The 18,752-nt window shown below is 44.2% G+C and overlaps 1 pseudogene; it reads left to right on the forward strand.

The window, feature by feature from the left end:
* Nucleotides 1-1,816: 1,816 nt before the first annotated feature.
* LOC149868931 (uncharacterized) lies at nt 1,817-16,651 on the forward strand (annotated as a pseudogene).
* The last annotated feature ends 2,101 nt before the right edge of the window (nt 16,652-18,752 follow it).

The raw sequence follows: 18,752 nt of genomic DNA on the forward strand, positions 1-18,752 counted from the left end.
AACAGCACATCAGCTTTATTAGTACTGGGAGAAAGTCCTGCTTCTTCCTAAGTTGTGATATTGTTCATGCACAGAATACTCAGTGTTTTACTTTTCCCTTTTCCTACTGATCTTTGCTGTCCTTGCAGCTTAGCCTTACCTGCCAACTCTTAATTTCCATCACTTTATGTAAGATCTAACTGGAGGATGGAGCATTTTGTCCTACAGGGATGGGGAAGTTGAAGCAGCCCAGGTCTCTGGAATATCTAGCCACCCAACCCGGGGAGCACCAGGAGTTCAGCTGCCTTTCACAAGAAGTGAAAATTGCCAAAAGTCCCACCATGATACTGTGCCTTGAAATTGTTCTTTCTAAGTTTGTAAGAAGTTTCACTTTAACCTGTGCTTTCTCACTGTTACTCTAGAATGGCTTCTAAAAACAGAGGCCAGGGGATCCATAATACTGAATTGACCTTACATGAGACTCTTGCACAGGATCTCTGCCCCAATCCAAGTCTGATGTCATTTGCCACCTGTAAGATGCCCCAAAGGAGATCTGTGTAGAGCAGGAATCCATACCACACATGGGGCATCACACCTCCAGGGTGAAAAAGTATTTCAAGGCTGTCCAACAGCTGGGTGGTAGGAGGACCATAGGCCTTATGAGCTGCAGATCCCCAGGCTGCATGATGCACAAGCCACCTGCCACAGGGCCTGCCTTCTTGGGGTCCCCCCACACCATGCAGGCAGCCCACTCCCCACCTTGCCACATGCATCTGGCTCTACTCACAGCCTCCTCCTCTCCACCCCCAGCTGCACAGAGCATGGGCAGCACAGACTTTCCCTGGCCTCCTTCCCCCACTCTGCCCTACCCTCAGGAGTGAAAAGAAGAGCCCTGACCCCTAGACCACCACAGCAGCAAGAGCAATGGGAGGACCAGGCAGGAGACTGCATGTTAACCCCTTGCAGGCAGCATGTGGCCCCCAGTTGGACAGCTCCACATTACTGCATTGATTCTGCTGGCTATGGATGACTCAGCTGCTTTGGCCCCTGCTCCACATTTTATGAAGGCAATTCAATCTTTGTACAAATATTATTTTATTGCTTCATCTGGGGACTAGCCACAGGGTTTCCATCAGCCTAGAGCTTCAGATTCTGTGCGCACTTTCTCTAGATGGGCCTAATCCAAAGACCTTTGAATTAAATGGAAAAAACCTTTCCCTTTGATGGCCGTGTGCTTTCATTTCTTCAAGCTCAAGAATAAGAATGAGCTAAAGAGTAAGGGCCAAATTTATGTATGGAACATAGTCTGGTCACTCATGTTGCAAATGAAGTCACAATTTGGCCTTAATGCTCAAACTGCCTTTTGGAAAGAATCTTCACACAGTTACTCTTTCTTCCTCTGAACCTTCCCCTTGAATTTCCTAGGCACCACAAGTCTGAAAATCTAATTAGGAAGCTTATAGATTTAGGATGTACATATCCATAATAAAATCAGACTTCAAAACAACAATTCATCTTTCAGGGAAAATAAAGCTAGTGGAGGATCCTGTTTTCTGACTTCCCCATTGTAAAATAATTAAACACAACATTTAGGAAGGATTTGCTGCTGTGACAGAAGACAACTCAGCTACCAGACAGAGACAGCTGTGGACTGAATACTCTCCACCCTCTTACTAGTCATCAATCTCTGTACGTCTGATCCCGATCCCAGCTAAGTCAGTAGGAGTTTTGTAATTGGAATGTAATTTACTCCAGAGTGGAGGACTCAAATCATTCAGCTGTGTCATTAAGAGAAGCAAGTCTCCCCACAGGCACAGAATCCCCATGGACAGTCATGATGTTGAAGCACATAACTACATCATATCACAGAGATGTAGCTATAGAAAAGCTTCAGTGTGAGTTTTCAAAAGTTTATGCAAATCCCATCTTTCAGTTACAAAGGTAAGGATTTGCACCCCATGAGCCAGCCCAAAGGCCACCACCATCTTCTATAAGTTTTGTATCCAAAACATCAGTGCAAGAGTATTTAAAATTCAAAGGAATTGATCCTTAACTCCATTCCTGCTTCTCTGTGCCCCTTTGCTGATACAAAGTCATCACCCAACTGGTTTAACAAACCCTGTGAGCATTTCCTTCGTTAGGGAATCTCTCTGTGCCACAAAGCTGTCGTGGCCTTACAAGAGTTCTTCACTTGCTGCTGACTGTAGACCAGTGGTTCTCAACCTTTTCAGACTCCAGGCACCTTTGAATACATTTGCAGCACCCCTTGGAAAATGCCAGCTTAGTTTTCACTCTTTTTTTTGATTACAGAAAAATAATAGAGCAGTTTTCCTATTGCAAAGAACTCAGAAAGACCACAACTGTGGATTTCTGTGATTTGGTTGCATCTCCAGGGCAAAAGGTAAGAACACAGTAAGATCACCTCTATCTCTTAGTCCCTAATTGCTATAACAGTACCTTGGGGCAGTGGGAAGATAATCTAAGTTAGGATTGCACTGAATTGTGCTGGGGATCTATGCTGGTACAGACCCTCTTTGTACCAACTGCCTTGCAACAAGCAGTGCTTAGTCAGACCAAAAGCTCTGGCCTCAGGTTGGCAAAAAACCTTTGGAAACAAAGCAAAAGAACTCTCCAGGATGACCATTTCATCCTACAGTTGACAAAACTACAGAGATATGTCTCAGGAGTTTCATGGCTAAAAAGGTGTTGCTGTGCAGTGTGAGTGAAAAAAACCCAAGTCTCAGTTATACCTGTGCAAGATGCTGTGGCCTCAGGCAGGCAGCATCCACCGTGTTGAAGTTTCTGATTGAATTCTGTATATCAGCCATTATAAATATTTTTTCCCCAAATACCAAAGTAACTTTGACCAAAAGTTTTCCTTGTGGAAAAATAGTTTATAAACTTTGGTTTCCTCTCTTGAAAAAAACCCAAACCTTTCTTCTTCTTTAAAGTAATTAACACTCCAAAGCACTGACCTCAATATATTATTTTAGAGACATACCTGATCCACAATATTTGGAGCTGGCTCTGACACCAGATCTTCAACCCCTCGGCATTCACGGTGTTTATACTTGTGGTTTTGGTTCAGCCCAAGATAGAAATATAGACCAGCCATGACATTTGAAGCTTGATCTGTGCACAGATTCCAAAAGCAAAGCCACAAAAGAAGTGTGCTCCTGGAGACTAGAGATCAGTGGTTGAATGGTTCAAACTGGTACTAAGATAGAATAGACTATGGTTTTGTTGTAATATTTGTGGCTTAAAATGTGTTCGTTGTTGTAATTATGTTACATGCCTCAGTTACTCTCACTGGTTTGTACCCGGGAAAAGAAGAGTTAATAGGGTCTGTACTAGGTACCAGAGCTGCCTAGGTGCTGAATGAAACAACAGATACTTCCACCAACAAAGAGCTGAATAGCCTTATTGAGGCATTGAGTGGACTCCAACTAACAAATATCAGAAAAAGCTACCTCTGTACATGGAAACAAGGTGAACAATAGAAAAAAGGGGCTGAAGAAGAGGGAGAGAAGCCCAGGAGAGAGAGAAGAGCGGACCTAACTTTGGAGTGTTTAGGGCTATGCAGGTTGGACTGAGGACTCTGGAATCTGTTTGGTGGACTTGAATTTGCCCACTAAAGGCCTTTATTGAAGAGAAGTAGTCTGCTTTACTGCTTGGCACTTTCCTCTTTCCCTCTGAAGAGGTAACATTAGATCCAGCCTTAGGGGTGGGTGACTGCCCAGGGCACCATGGTTGGGGGGTGCCATTCACACACACACTCACATGAGCACCATGAGCAGCCAGTAGCAGTGCTGGCTGGGGCATTGCTTGAAGTCCCTTGCAATACCAGGGCAGGTGGGAAGGGGGCCTTGTCAGGGCAGGGCAGGGCAGGGCAAGGTGCCTGGATTCGGTGTGCAGGGCAACAGCATCACCTGCTCCCACCCAGATAGGAAGGGCAAAGCAGTGCATGCAGGGAGCCCTGGGCTCAGGCTAGCGATCCATGGAGGGGAGCAAGGGAGGGCTTCAGCTGAATCTCAGCTACATACAGCTGGTTGCATGTTGGACCCTGGAGAAGTCCTGTTGTGGCCACAGGGCACTGGAGCCCCCATACCAGCACTTGCCAGCCACTCATTACAGGCTTCTGCTCCCTCCACTTTGGCTCCATGGAGTTGCAACCAGTGGTCCCTGCCACAGGCAGATGCCCTGTCCAGCTCCTTGACTTGTTGGATGGAGCTCCTCTGCAGGAGGGCAAGAGCACTGCTGACTTGGGGATGGGGGAGGGCTCCAGGTGGGGTCACTGAGGTGGGCACTGGCAGGGAGGGGTGCCAAAATATAAGTTTGCCTGGGGTTCCATATCCCTTAAAGCCAGCTCTGGGTAAAGTTCCTCTCTCAGGAGATAAGCTGGAAGGTAACTCCCTAAGGGAAGGCCATAGGTAACCAGTTATGTCAGGGATCTAAAGGATGGGGTCTCAGAGATGAAGGGATCCAGGGACTTCCCCCTCTCTAGAAGCCATGCCTGCCTGGCTTTACAGAGTACTCAGAGAGACTAGGAAAGGCCAGAGACCCTGAGCAAGCACCCCTCTCATGGAACCTGTGACATAAGGCAACCTGAGGTTTAAGTCCTATTTCTGCCATTCACCCAGCATCTGCTTCCCCAGTGCATCTGGGGAACAGCAACGGGGCCCTGACAGCCTTGGTGGAGGAGACAGAGGATGAACATTCTCCAGAAGAGGAGGATGCAGATGAGGTAGTCCCTGTAGCCACCGCCGGGCAGACTGGGGGACCACTGCCCAGGCAGAAGAAGAAAGATCAAGTTATCATGGTGGGCAACTCAATCCCGAGAGGCACAAAAGGGCCAATCTGCTGACCAGATCCCATGATGAGAGAGGTCTCCTGCATGCCTGGAGCTAAGATCAGTGACATCACTGCAAGGAGTCCTAATTTCATTAAGCCCTCCAACCACATGGTCCTTGTCCATGTGGGCACTAACGGTGTAGCTGGGAGTAGTCCTGACCGCATCATGAAGGACTTCCATGAGCTGGGGGTCAGGCTTAGGAAGTCAGGGGCACAGGTGGTATTCTCCTCCATCCTTCCAGTTAGCAGCAGCCAAAGGTACCAGGATGCCCGCATCAGGGAAGTCAACTGGCGGCTCCAGAGATGTTGTCTTCAGGAGGGATTCAGATTCTACAACCATGAGTAGCACTTCCAGCGAAAAGACTTCCTAGGATGGGATGATCTTCATCTCTCTCCTAGAGGTAAGCATCTCTTCTCCCTCAGGTTGGCTGATCTCCTCTGAAAAGCTTTAAACTAGGTTTGACGGGGGACGGGGAACCGGTGCTTGATGAGAACCCAGGGTTGGAAAGCCACAATCAAGGCACCAGACCTAACCAGGTAAGCCCTAAGGGGATCACAAAGCATCAAGGTAAAAAGGCACTAAGAGCACCCACTGGGGGGCTAAATTGTCTTTACAGAAATGCCAGGAGTATGGGGAACAAGCAGGAGGAACTCACACTCCTACTTGCTAGCATGCAGTATGACCTGGTCAGCTTAACTGAAACATGGTGGGATTCTGCTCATGACTGGATGGTAGGCATTGAGGGGTACAGGCTGTATAGATGAGACAGAGTAAGGAGAAAAGGCAGGGGTGTAGCTCTCTATGTTAAGGAGCAGTACACATCTTCCATCATCAAGGCAGGAGTGGAGGAGGAGAATACAGATCCACTGTGGGTCAGGATCCGGTGGGGGGAGCAGGGGAAAAGGACTTGGTAGTGGGGGTCTACTACAGACTTCCTCACCAGGATGATGATCTAGACAAGGTATTCTCCAGTTAGCTCTCAGATGCCATATAAGTGAGGGAGGCAGTGGTCACGGGGGACCTAAATTAACCATACATCTGCTGGGAGGAACAGGTGGCCAAAACAAGCTGCTCAAGGAGGTTCTTACACTGTGTGCAGGACCTCCACCTAACCCAGGTGATGTCCAGCCCCACCAGGGGTAGCACCTTGCTAGACCAGGTCTTAGCAACAGGGGATGATCTCGTGGGGGACCTGAGGGTATGCAGTAACCTGAGTGATAGTGACCACCACTTGGTAGAGTTCACTATCCAGTGAAGGGTGAGAAAAACATTCAGTGATGGTAAAGTTTTTAGACTTCAGAAGGGCCAACTTTAGTAAACTTAGAGGGCTAGTTATTGAGGTGGCAGAACTCAAGAGCATCGAGCTAATGGGGGTCCAAGACGGTTGGAAGTTTCTCAAGGAAGTGATCCTTGGGGCACAAAAGGAGTCTATCCCCTTACTCAGGAAAGGGGGTAAGGGGATAACCCCCCCATCCACCTCCCCCTTGGCTGAACAGGGAGCTTCAGGAAAGACGGAGGGCAAAGAAAGAGATTTATAGGCAGTAGAAGCAGGGGGCAGCCACCAAGGAGGCATACACCACCCTGGTGCACTATTGCAGGGAGTCAGTTAGGCAGGCCAAGGCAGGACTGGAGTTTAGGATGGCTACAACAATTAAGGGCAATAAGAAGTCTTTCTACAGATACATAACGAGCAAAAGGAAAGCACAAAGTGACATAGGGCCCCTGCAGGACAAATCAGGACAGCTGGTGGTCGATGCAGAGAAAAAGGCAGAGCTCTTCAATGGGTTCTTTAGTTCAGTATTCCTGAATACTGACCAGGACAATTCCCTCACCTTGAGCATAGACAGATGTCCAAAAAGCACCAGACCACCAAAGGTTAGTGCTAACTTACTTTAGGAGCACTTGGAAGGGCTGGATGGGTACAAGTCAACTGGGCCAGATGACCTCCATCCACGGTTGCTAAAGGAATTGGCCAGTGTCATAGCTGAGCCACTGGCATAGCTGTTTGAGCTCTCATGGTGCTCCAGCCAGGTCCCTGAGGACTGGAAAAAAGGCCAACATGGTGCCTATTTTTAAGAAGGGGAGAAGGCAGGAGGAGAAGGGAGGAGCCGGGTAACTTCAGGCCAGTCAGTCCTACCTCTATCCCTGTGAAAATACTGGAAAAAATCATCAAAGACTGCATTTGTGAAGGCCCAGCAGGGGAAACAATGCTGAAAGGAAACCAGCAAGGGTTCATCATAGGTAGATCCTGCCTGATAAACCTTATAGCTTTTTATGACCAGGTCACACACTGCCTTGACCCAGGAGCTGAGGGTGATTTCATCTACTTGGACACAGTTTTGCAACCTATTCTCATAGGGAAGCTAATGGGCTGTGGAGTGAACACAGTCAGGTGGGTGGCCAACTGGCTTAGGGACTGCACCCAGAGAGTGGTGGTGGCCGGGTCGTTCTCAGCCTGGAAGGAGGTGGGCAGTGGGGTCCCACAGGGTTCGGTCCTTGGGCCAATGTTCTTTAATATCTTCATCAGTGATTTGGACGAGGGTATGGAGAGCACCCTCTCCAAGTTCACAGATGATACCAAGTTTTGGGGCAAAGTTAATACAATGGAGGGCAGGGAGCAGATACAGGCAGACCTGGACAGATTAGACCAATGGGCAGAATGAAATAGGATGGAATTCAACAAAGATAAATGTAAGGTACTCCGCCTAGGAAGGAGGAATCCCCAGCACACCTACAGGTTGGGGGATGACCTCCTCAGCAGCTCAGAGGCTGAGAGAGATCTTGGAGTCATAGTTGACCCCAAGATGAATGTGAGTCAGCAGTGTAACAAGGCCATCAACAAAGCCAATCACACCTTGTCATGTATTAACAGATGCATGACCAACAGATCAAGGGAGGTGATGCTCCCCCTCTACACGGCATTGGTCAGGCCACAGTTGAAGTACTGTTTCCAGTTTTGGGCGCCGCACTTCAAGAGGGACACGGAGAACCTGGAGAGGGTTCAGAGGAGGGCCACTTGCATGATTGCTGGCCTCCATGAAAGACCCTACAAGGAGAGGTTGAGGGATCTGGATCTCTTCAGCCTTTACAAAAGACAGCTGAGGGGTGACCTTGTAGCCATCTACAAGTTTATCAGGGGAGTACAGCAGGGAATTGGGGATGCGCTGTTTACCAGAGTGCCCCAGAGAGTAACTAGGAATAATGAGTACAAACTAGTGGAGAGTAGATTTAGGTTAGACATTAGGAAGAAATTTTTTACAGTAAGGGTGGCCAGAGTCTGCAATGGGTTTCCAAGAGAGGTGGTACTATCACCTAACTTGGAGGGCTTCAAGAGGAGGCTAGATAGGCACCTGGCTGGGGTCATCTGACCTCGGTCCTCTTTCCTGCCAGGGGCAGGGGGTCGGACACGATGATCCACTGAATCCCTTCTGACTCTACAATCTATGAACCTATGCATATACCATGTGCCACTGAACAAGGCACTTAGATGCAGATCCTTCAGAGGTATTTAGGTATCTTCAATCAGGTCCAGGGGCTCTTCGCATGCCCCAGCTCTCCAAGCAGGGGCGGGGCAAACCCCTCCCAGCTGTTAGCTGGAAATGTTCAACTAATCCGAAGTGTCCTTCTCCAAGCTGGGCTTGCCAGGCAAAAGTAGCAAGCCCACCACGCTTACTTTTATCTTTGTACTGTGTTTTGAGATCTATAGGTGCAAAAGACTAAGGTACCAGACTGGGACTCAGAAGATCATGGGCTGATCCCTAATTCAGGCATTAGTCCCCTGGAGAAGTTACTCAGTGTCTGTGAGTGCAATCCTGGTGCAATGGAGTCAATTATGTTGTTTCCCACTTACTCCAAGGGGCCAGTATTTTATTGTCCTTGTTTCAGTTTTTCATCCATAAAATGAGGAGTCAGTACCAACTTCTTACCTCCCTTTTCCTAGCTTCGGGCTTGGCAGCCCTTTACCACTGGCCACTGCTTCCAACCCAGCCACTGCTGCAGGCTATCAGTTTCCACGCCCACCAGTAATCAGCGGATGCTGTGGAAGGAACAGCTGGAACACAGCAGGTTGCAGCAGTCTGCAGATTCCCTGTACTGCTGGAGGCCAGATCCAGTGTCTTCACAGGTGGGATCTGGCCCTCAGACCATAGGTTGCTAACCCCTGGTCTAGCTTACCTACTTAAATTTTCATCTTTTTAGGCAAGGACTCCCTCTCACTATATGCTATAAAGCTTAGTAAAACAGTTCTTCAAATTTGGCTGGGTTGGAGTTAGCATGGTATTAATAAAGAACAAAGAATTAAATTCATTGAGAACCACAGCAACACATAGATCTTTTTCACAAGAATGAGTTTTACACAAAGAAGAAAGAAACCTTGATAAATATTTGTTATTAATGCTAGTCAGAGACAGGAGTTGGGGTCTGGGTCAACCCCCCGCCCTTTAATACACATATACAACTCAAAACCCATTGAATGTATATTTTATTTTTCAAAATATAAAATACTTTCTCCCCCTTCTGACTTATTTTGTGCAAAGATTCACATTCCAGACTGAACATTTACAACCAGTCTGCCCTTTGTTTCACAGTAGAAATGCTGAAAGCTGCCACCTTCCTTGTGTCACGCAAGGAGTGATCAGTGCAATACGGCCAGTTTTCCAGCTGCTAGTCAGGGTTTCACATTATCAATAGCAGGAACAAAATGTCAATGTCTAGTAAGTTTTTTTAAAAACCCTATAAAGAGGGTTTTGACTAATTCCCAGAAATACATGTGCCTGCCAAGTAAAGCTCATTAATTATTATTGTTCTGGTAAGGACCTAAAAAATAGAATAAAAGTGTGATAGGCTTCTAATGGAGATTCCTGCTTGCACATCTGAGACGCCCAATGTTCAGAAGAAACAGGCAAGAGACATCAAACTGCTGTCCTCCAGTACTCAAGTATTTCATCCTTCTAAGGCCACGGGCTTGATTAAAAGATTTTTTTGGCAGCATTAGAAGTTACATGTTCGTAATAGTGCGGTCAGATGTCAGGGACGAAGGAAAGGAAAGAATGAATGGCCGAAGCATTCCTCTCCCCACACAACTATTGCAGCATCAATACTGTATCTCAATACTAACATGAAGCATCAGCTTCCTCTAGCAGGGAGCCCCTGAGACTCTCCACTAAGACTGGTCCCAAAAGTTGCCACATATAAATGATGCTCTTAGGAGTATGGATCCCTATTCACTAGAAACTTCACTGAGATGCAAATCACTTCACTTCGGCCAACAAACAATTGACAGTAATAAGTTTTGGTCACTCCCAACCTAGCTAAAAGCCAAGACGCAGTCCTCATCAGGCCATTACTGTTCCTTCGCACAAGTCACCTGAAGTATTCACCATCATCCTTTCCTATCTAAATTTGTATGCTCATGGACATTTCAGCAATGGAAACAAAAGTTCTCGCTTTCTCCACAGCCAAGTAAAAGTGTTGTGCTGGCAACTGCAAAATCCCCTCTCTGCCTTCACCCTCTCCTGGCCTCAAGCCCCAACCTACAGGGACTGGGAACAGGTTTATGTGTTTAGTCCTAGGCCTTTGCTGAGTAGAGAGATTGCCAATTGTACTGAACTGTACTTAATTAAGTAGTAGTTTTATGAGGTGGACTGCAATACACGGGGGACTGACGTGAGACCACCAGATTTATGGCACTTTAACTTTGAGCTGACAGTATAACAGGCTCTAAGAGGTAAGTACTCAGTGCTTTATTCATTGATCTTTTGCCCTCTACCTATGCTTTCATAGAAGGCTTCAGAGCCTGTCTGGGACTATAGGGAAAATCTGGAACAATGTACAAGGGGATTAAAGGGAAAGAGACAAAGACCAAGGGAGGGAGAAAAAGAGAGGAGACAGTAAGCAAGGGGCGGAGGGAGGAAGAGAAAAAGGGAGTGTGAGATTTCTGGTATGAACTTGCAGCCAGGTGCCCCAAATCCCATGACTCTTATTTTTCATGTCATTTTATTCTTCATGAAATGAGCTCTATAAACTGGAACCCTGTTAGGAGAAGTAATTCTGTTTTAGAGGCTAACGACTGCATCATTGCTGGAGCCTTCACTTTGTCCAGGTTTTATAATAATAGCAGCAGCAGTTTGCATTTTAATGGGATAACAAAAGTAATTCATTTCTTTTCTTGGAACGGCCAGCCATCTTCCTACTGAAAAAAGTGACCAAAGGAGTCATTCCATAGCAGGCCTTCACCCACATCCTTTGACAACAGGGGCTGGCTGAACTTAACCACATATGCTCAGAGTTTTTGAGAAAGAAATATTGCATGGTTTTAGAACATGGCTGGCTGTACACACCAGAAGGATGGAAAAACCATCACACTTTTTTTTTTTATCTGCACTTGTGCGGTATTTCAAATATTGCTTTGAATATGTACAGATTTTCAGTTATTGGACCTCTTGGATTTTTAAACCTCATTGACTCTCAGCCAGGCTGCCTCCGCCTGCCTTGAAAGGAGCCATTCTTTTTATTTTTTTTATTTTGAGTGAAACCGGAGCTTTTCCCTTCCCGTAACTTTCAGCTGGCTGAGCCATTCCTAGATCTCTGCATTTTTCACTTTGCAGGCTTACCCCTCTTTCCCTCCCTCCCAGGGACTTCAAGAGACCCATAAGAGAAGTTGTGACATCCAGGCTGCCATGCAAAGCTGTGGGTGAAGGCTAAGTGTCACTGAAAGCAAAAAATAAATAAATAAATAAATCATCTTAAAGAGCTGGGTGCAAACATTCAGCAAGTGATCATGTCATCTACAAACCAGCCCAAAATAAAGATAAAATTAGCCTGATTGTTCACTGAAAACAGTGATGAAATAGGTATAACATTTGTTGCTCTTCTTTCTTTTTCAAAAAAGCACAAGTAACCATGTTTTGACTGGTTCAGATCCTTCCAATACAATTAATCAGGGGATAATTAAACTGTTAGAAAAATCAGCTCATCTTCTAAAGCATTCTAATTCTGAATATAGCTAAATTAGCAGGTGTAAAGTGGTAATTATGGCTTATAAGGAACTCCATCTTTCCCAAGGAAAAGTAAGTATATAAAATTATTGGAATGGAATAGAAATATTGGACTGATATAGAAACCTAAAACAAAATCATTATATACCAAAAGATCAACTTTTCTCATTTTTACAGTAATGCTGTTCCTAAATCTTTAACATTTTAGCATTGATTCATACACACAAACATTGTTACAAACCTAAATGTTTGTTTACACGTGTGGACATATGCATTACTGGTGTGCAAAAGACACAACAGTTGTTTTGTAAACTGGGTACTTTGAAATCTGTTGATCAATCTAGATCTTGTGACACGCAATGTTGAGGGTTTATATGCCTCAGTATCTTATTTTGGTGATGTAAGAACTCTCCGATATCATCTGAATACTGTTGCACATAGGAGAGAAAATTTTCTTAATAAGATAGTTGTAAAGAGGAGAATTAGTTTTTTTAGCAAAGTTTTATTCACAATATACCTTGTTGCTATGTAAGGTTCCACTGTAAGAAAGACAGGACTTTTCTCAGGGGGCTATCTGAGGGGGATTCAATGTGTATACACACAGAACAACTAAAGGAGATAGTTTTTTAAGGTTGCAATATACCGATGTGATTTACTGATTGTGGGTGCTTGTAGCTGCTACAGGGGTTTCATTTGGTTTAGCTCTCCCTAAATTGAAACTGTGGGCTTTTAAAGACATCGCTTCAATTTAGGGAGAATTAAACTGAACTAAACCCCCATGGTGAGTACACAAAGGTGGGGGCCTGATCCTTATTTGCCTCTCTGGCTGGGGGGAGGAGGCAAGCAGCCGACATGCTGATCTGTCCCTGAGCTGTGGGGGGGCTGGTGCTTCCTTCTGCGGCAGCAGCGGTGACCCCCAGCTGCACCCAGCCACCAGCACCCAATCTAGCTGGTCCCAGGGGGCATCCCCCCCCACACACACACAGCCACAGAGGGAAGCACCAGGCCCTCCACACAGCTCAGGCAGGCAGGCAGGCTCTGGGGAGAAAAAAAAAAAAAAAAATCAGGCTCGCCACCTTCCCCCCCACCACAGGCTGCCTACACAGCCCCCAAGCTGCACGGGGCCCAGTGTTTCCCTCCATGCCTGTTGCACTTAGGTAGGCAAACTAAAACACCTTAGAGGTGTTTTATCTTGTTACTTACCAAAGTCATTTAAAGTGCAATATACCACTGAGAGCATAAACAGCAACGTCATTAAAGTGGTGCAAAAGGGCATTTAAGCCACTTTAAAGGCCAATTTTGTTGTGTGTACAAAGGTCCTTTCTCAGGGGGCTATTGGGGGAGTTTCAGTGTTTCAGTGTTTCTTCACACAGAAGACTTAAAGAAGATAATTTTTTAAGGTTGCAATATACCGATGTGATTTATGGATGTGATATTTAGACTGTAAGCTTTCTGGAGAAGGTGTCATCTTACACTATGTTTTTATATGGTACTTAGCTCAATGGAACCCTAATCTTAGTTGGAATATTAACCAATGCAAGAAAATAATAATAGTATTCCTAGATTTTGAGAGGTATTGCTAATTCATGGGAGTTTTATATAGAATAAAAATATCTTCCATTCTTCTATAGATAACTACTAATAATGCAAGTTGAATGTAGAACAGAAAGCTAAATTACAGCAAATATTTAAGAAAGTGACCAATTTTTCTAGTTTGCACAGAGTTTTTATTCTATAGGTTTCTGTAAAGACATTATAGTCACAGTTTAAAGGTGAAAAGAGTTTGTGAAAATAAAGAAAACTGTAAAGTAAAATGGAAAGACAGTGCTTGAACCAGATGGTTTTGCTTATGCTAAAGATTATAAAGATGTTTATGTTAAAGATGATTTTGTTTGCTACTCTGAATATGTGATTAAAAAGGTAAAGAGAGATTTTTGCATGATAATAAACTTAATAACTTGCAGAAGACCCGGAAAATGTTGTTTTCATGTGTGAATCTGATTGTGCTATATCACATCCCTGGGCAAAGCCCCCCTCAGTCAACATTTTAAAGGATCCTGACCACAAAGAACTTTTGCTGTATAACCTGCACGTAGCAGCACAACCATGAAAAATGCCATACTGTTACAATAGGAAGATTTTACTTATCCATTGACGGGTAGGAAATTTAAGATTAATAAACAAAGAAAAACCTCTCACAGTGATTATGTAATATATTTTCCTTCTGAATGGCTTATTGTGCTGGGGAGATGACTAGGACTGTTAAGAATTTCTGAGCGTGTAAGCTCAATTAAGAGGAAAGATGTAGCTTATCAAGAGGAAAACATTTTTTCTGAACGAAATCATCCCAGAATTACCTTGGAGCCATGAGCATAGAATACGCATTTTAGGAAGAGCTGGGAGATGGATAGGGAAAGGGCATTCTCAACCCAGTGTCTACCAGCTGCAAAACACCCTGCATGTGCTTCAGTTAAAATGGCCACCAAGAGAGCAAGGCACTAGTTCTACTACTGCACCTGTGCAGTAGCCAGAGAGGCCAGGAGAGGACACCGGTGCAAGCTCTATTCCAAACAATCACCTGCATCTCCACAAGGATCATGCTTGGAAAAGCAGCTGCAGCAAGGGCTAGGCAGCTAGTGTGCCACAACCACTGCTTATTAAAATACTCCTCATCACGACACTCTTACCTTGGGCCTATCCTCTCATCCTGTCTCCCTGCTATTGTCTCATCTTCTACACAGACTCTAAGATCACTGGAGCATTTGTAAGATCCCTGAGTCACCACCTTGATGGGACATTTAGACAATACCAAAACAGAAAAATATTGTGCATCCAGCCGCATTCATCTGTGGGGCCGTGCACTTACACTATGCAATGCTTTTTTTTTTAACAACAGCAAAATGCATCTGTGCATATCCCAGTGGTTCTCAACCTGTTTAGACTTAAGGCTGTCCATGAAAAATGCCAGCTCATAGTTTTCTCTTGCTTTTCGACTACAGAAAAATATTGGAATAATTTGTCTCCCGCAAAGAACTCAGAAAGACCACAACAGGTCAGAACATTTATAACACTATGGGTTCCTATCTAGGTTTATCTTGTGAATCATATTTGCACACCTAACAGTGGTAACATTGTGTGGCATCCTGCAACACCCATGAAAGGATCTCAAGGCATCCCAGGGTGCCATGGCTCCCTGGTTGAGAATAACTTGCATAACCGCTGACACATATTATGCTCTTCCCGCCCTGCACCTGAACTAAGTCATCTCACACTCTGTGCTACCCAGAAAAATGGGTTGAGCTACTGCAGAGCATGCATTCAAAAACATATTTAATCAAGCCTACTGTGTGGTGATCTTCAAAAAGCTAGTGAGATAACTGTGGAACAGTCACAGGAAAGTATCGTGCTTTCCAACCCCATTTGGGGTCCACGTAGCTCCAGGCTAGAAAGTATGCAAATACCTGTACTATAAAAGGGAAGACTGGCATTTGTACAGTGCCTATCACAATGAGGCTCTGATCCACAATGGAGTCGCAAGCACTACTATATCAGAAGGAACAGAAGGGATAGAAATGTACAGTTTAGATCTGTATTTATAAAACCCAGAGCTGTTCAAATCTGGGAATTTGGATTTGACCTGATCCAAACATAAATTAAAATATAAAGTAGATCCTTCCAAATGAATAACCATGCTAAAGAATCCTATATAGTCTCCAGACAATTCTTCATTGACAAGGAAATATGTAGGATTTGAGGAGGGAGAATGAAAAAATCCATGCACGCATAAAGAAGTTGCAGTGTCTGAGCTGCATGTTGCGACATCTTTTTTACTTGAGCAGTTAGGCTACTCAGGGTGCTGTAGGTTGTTTCCACTAGAAGGAAAAATTGGTAACATCTGGTGTGTTTCTTTAATGCAATCCTATTTGTTTACTCAAAGAAAATGTACAAAAATTTGTTTTGCTGAATAATAAAATAGCAAGCGATAGGATCTTTGCTCACAGCTCCAAACGCTTTCCAGTTAGCACTTAGCCCAAAACTTCTCTTTTGGGGCCTAGCCAAAAATCTCTCTCTCAGGACACATTCCCACTGCTTGTTTTGACTATAACCTTAGATTTTCTGCCCCTGCTGCTCTGGCGTTTCCTTTTGCTCCCCTCCCACAGACACACAAACCTTCACAATAGAACAATTGGCAACGACCCTCAACCTACATGCCTTGCACTTGCCTTTGTTTTGGTGACTTGTGCCCATGTTTGGGATGCCTGTGGGTGTTACTATTTTTACCTGTCACTCCATAACAAGAGTTGTAAAAAACAGTTGAACTGCCTATAAAAGGGCAGCAGTTATGTTCAACCCATAATAATATATTACATGGGCAGGTTTACAAATAGCCAGTTTCACAAGCCACATGAATGTGCAGATCTCCAGGTGTTTGTACACTGTCATGACAAAAATGTACATATGAGCTACTCAACTGGTACAAAATTTTGGCCTTAACTGGCTTTCCTATCTTCATGTTAAAGATTTCACCAAAAGGTAAGACCTATTTAAAAAGGTATTAAAAACAGTCAGGGAATATTTACAAAACCAAATTCATATGCTACGTACAATACGTACAATTCAAATCCTCCACTAATCATCATTTCTGTGCATGCATGCAACATGAAGAAATGACTTCAACTTCTCTCACTCCAGAATCCGAAACGCTAATATTTCGGCTAAAGGAGAATCTGCTGTTGTAGTAGCATTAGTAAGTCAGCTAACACAAGAAGAGAGTCACACACATATTGATATGTCTGACACTCCTTTGAGAAGGAGGTTGTGGTGACTGACCCATATACCCTTGTCAATAGATTTCAGAAGAAACTGAGTTACTTCAGCAGATACAAACTGCTTAGATAGCTTTTTGTTTTATTTAATGCAAGGCCTTAGTTTCCAAAGAAATTTCCTGCCATGAAATGAGAAAACTTAGTCAAAGGCTAAGGCAGTGAGTCCACAGCTATCAAGCATGGTTGGGGGACCTAAAACCCCACAGCTTCTTAGGTGTGCATTCAGAGACAATGGGCCTTTTAAATTAAGGTCTGTATACATAGGCAAATTTACCAGCATAATTAGACTCATAATTATGTTGGTAAATCTCCCTGCATAAACAAGCCCTCAGACTCATTCTTGTAACTATGCAGGTTTCTCAGAAAAATGTTACTCCTGGAATATCACAAGCAATAAATTTGTCCTTAATTTTTAAAATGTTGTTGTAATAAGGAATAAGTATGTTTCCCTTTCAAGTTGAAATGTGGAAGAACTGTTGCTACACGTTTTTTAGAAAAAAAATCACAAAAATTCCCTCTGGTATCTTAACAGTATTAGACAAGCAGCCAACACAAGTTATTAAAAGTCACAATAGGGAAACAATCAGCTTGCTATGATGTTTCTAAATAAATATGTTAGTTGGGGCATTTCACACTACCATGGATCTTTCAACATTTCCAACCCCTCAGCCTCCCAGTTGGTAGAGTGAACATGAAGAGGGGCACATGCGCTTCAGAATGCTAGTTCAGACACACCAAGATCATTTATATTGCTAAATGGCTTCTTTTCCATCATTCCTGAGTCAGCCTTCCCAAACAAGATATCATATAACTCTGCTTTGAAGCTGCCAATGTCACAACCACAGAAGCCAAGAATCATTGGAAAACAATACAAGTCTGACCACAATGAGATCTCCCTGGCCTCTGTGCAGAAAACAAGGAGTCCCTTCCCCACCTAGCTTGGTCACCCCACATTAGACCCACGCATACCACAATTCCTATGCTTGGGCTATGGCAGGAACTATTTTCTCTGTTTCACAAAGAAGGTGGAGCCATAGAAGAAGCAAGGTGGAACAGGCAAACTTAAGGGGTCTGAGGCACCTCCCACCAGGACAGTATAACCTGTACATTCCTCACATGCCCCATATGCTGATCCAACCCTAATTAAATATTTAGCTTTAGGCACAGGCTTATTCTTGTGCATTAGGCATTTCCCAGGAGTCACCTAAAATGCTACGATTTATTACATCATGACCTCCCTTACAACAGAGTCAATGATCTGGTAAGAATCCAAGCTCGCATCCATCTTCTTCCCCAATTTACCTCTAAGCTCCTATTTTTCTTGTGCCTTTCCCCTTGCTCTCCCCGAATCCAGATCTCCTTCCTCTCCAACTGTTCTCTCCATTAGTTCTTTTGTAGTAGACAAGAACCAAGAGGATGCAAATGTTATTTGAGACCCATTACTATGGGCACTGCCTAGACACAGAAGAAGCAGAAGGTCTTTGTCCTATGAAGACAAATATGTGAAGCTCTTTCTCTTCACGAAGACAAAGGTAAAGAAAGAGGCATACCCCCATTTTTCAGATGGGAAAGCAGGACACACATATTGAAGGTCTTCCCCAAGGAAGTCTGCAACAGAACCAGGACTTGAATCCACATTTCCTAGGCCTAACTCTGGACCCTAAACACACAAACAAACTTGTTCTTCCTCTCTGGGCACTAATAATTTATATCTGTCCACATTTTCTCTTGTCCAGGGACATATTTGTACGAAGTTACACACACCTAAGTGCAGCAATATGAGTAGAGTCCAAAGTCTATTTATCAACATTGCCTCCCTCAAAGCACAGAAATTATGTTTTTCTTTCTGAATTCCCAATTAAATTATCAATGAAGCTTTTCTTCTGGCATCATCTTCCTACACCATGGATGCTTTAAATCTCTGTTATAAATCTCTCATTTCATCAAGTCCCTTTCCTGGAAGATGCACCTCTTCACATTGAGGCTCAGCCCTCTGTTTCTTACCTCCATCTGCTAGGAAGTGAGCTTCCAGGGAGAGGAAGCAGGCCTTTGATTTCATAGATGATTATAAGAGGATTTAACATCCCTGGGAATAAAACT

Source organism: Crocodylus siamensis, chromosome 3 (genome assembly GCF_052110815.1).
Source record: "Crocodylus siamensis isolate JL-2025a chromosome 3, ASM5211081v1, whole genome shotgun sequence".
NCBI lineage: Eukaryota > Metazoa > Chordata > Crocodylia > Crocodylidae > Crocodylus > Crocodylus siamensis.